Source organism: Schistocerca piceifrons, chromosome X (assembly GCF_021461385.2).
Source record: "Schistocerca piceifrons isolate TAMUIC-IGC-003096 chromosome X, iqSchPice1.1, whole genome shotgun sequence".
Taxonomy (NCBI): domain Eukaryota; kingdom Metazoa; phylum Arthropoda; class Insecta; order Orthoptera; family Acrididae; genus Schistocerca; species Schistocerca piceifrons.
The window spans coordinates 658109277-658111215 of record NC_060149.1 but is presented as its reverse complement, the minus strand read 5'-3'; the positions used below and the strand labels follow the sequence as shown (position 1 = coordinate 658111215).

At 40.7% G+C, this 1939-nt stretch overlaps 1 pseudogene; it reads right to left on the bottom strand.

The window, feature by feature from the left end:
• Positions 1-1167: 1167 nt before the first annotated feature.
• On the bottom strand, positions 1168-1285 carry LOC124723295 (annotated as a pseudogene).
• Between the last annotated feature and the right edge of the window lie 654 nt (positions 1286-1939).

Here is a 1939-nt window from a genome sequence, read left to right as displayed (position 1 = left end):
TACTGATCTGTTGTGGTTTTTCTGTGGTTCTTATATCCATCTCTTCCGACTGAGAAATTGCGAGATTCCTTTAATATGTGCATCATCAAATCTCTGATATATGACTTTCCTTTTTTCCCAATTGGTTGAAAGTATCGTATCTATAGCTGAATCGTGACTAACCGGGCATTGTACTGTCGTATTTTTTGGTACTGGTGTTTTTGTTTGCACTTCAACTCTCACATCAACGGCAGACTGTTCAGCAATTCATCAGCTTGATGTGAACAATCGATAAAGTACATGGGACATTTCTGGAACTCTGTACTACTCATGAGTGGACTTCTCCGTAGTCTTCTTTCACCATAATACAACGACTGAAAGCTGCAGTACATTTCATAAGTTTGTGCGGTATTTTTTGTGCTAAAATCAACTGAGTAATTCTCTTCAGGATATGTAGACGAATTCAGGTATGTCTTCAGCTCTGTAATGCGTATTGCGTCGAACAGGCTACAATCATCAGGAATAAAATTCTTGTTTGATTGAAAATCTAAAATTATGTATCTTGCTGTTTTGTGCGCTTTATTGAATTTAACTTGTCACGTCCATGTGCTACTTTGTGGTGGAACACATTCAATTAAATCCCAATGACTCAATGCAAGAGTCAGACTCAGATCATTTTTAAGGTGTTCCATAATGCTACTCGATCATTCTGAGACACGCTTCTTTATGCATTTCCCAATGCATTTTTGGGAGCACAATTTTCGACTTAGTCTCTGGATTAGCTGAGATAATACAATTATTGTCTTGCCTGCTGCGAATCAGTACAAGTTCATGGAGAGCATTTAAAATAATTTTCCTATAATCCTCTGCGAACCCGAGTACCATATTTAGCAGGCTACAGAAACCAAAACGTCCATCTGTACCAGGTCATTCCTTTAGTTCATTTCTCATTCCCCAACCAGTATTCTGCAATGTTATTGCATAAAGCACTCCGTCTTCAGGCCGCAAGCGGCCCATCGGGACCATCAAACCGCCGTATCATCCTCGGGTGAGGATGCGGATAGGAGGGGCGTGTGGTCAGCACACCGCTCTCCCGGTCGTTATGACGGTTGTCTTTGACCGGAGCCGCCACTATTCGGTCGAGTAGCTCCTCAATTGGCATCACGAGGCTGAGTGCACCCCGAAAAATGGCAACAGCACGTATCGACCCGGATGGTCACCCATTCAAGTGCCGGCCACGCCCGACAGCGCTTAACGTCGGTGATCTCACGGGAACCGGTGTATCCACTGTGGCAAGGCCGTTGCAATATGATTGCATCATTTGGTGTAAAAGAGGTATACCCATTCATTAGCGTTTCAATACCTGGATTGCGCACATGATCAGTAATTTGGTTATTCAAACGGTATTGAATTTCCGAAAACAAGAGAAGTCCGCAATTTTTATTTAAACCAGTGTCAGTCAATAGCTTTCAGCACTCCTTTTTCATCGATAAGGTTTTCTTCAATATACGTTAGAGGCGACTCTCACATGGAGGTAGGTATGTGTTTTCATTCTGTATAGCAATCTATGTGGAATCGTGATGATTGAAAACTAGTTGACCAGTTGGTTTATACTTACAATATTCGAAGCGAGTAGTGGAGATGTCAATGAGAATTTTGTCCCTAAAATTCAGTGCGTTGACTCATTATCTTCTCCTTTGCACACCTCAACGTCGAATAAGCGCTCGTAGCGAATGGTGTTTATATTTATAGCACTGTATAGCCTAGCGATAATAGTATTTGTTGATTGTAAGGATTCAGCACATTTTTCACTTTCTTAAGCTTTTTGTTCTTCTTCTCCTTGTTATTTGTATTCGTTTTTCTCTCTTCAAACATAACATGATGTCTAAATACGATATCCATTACATTTACTTAGTTGTAATTGAACAGTTATTTCTTCACCGTCTTGTCCGCAATATAT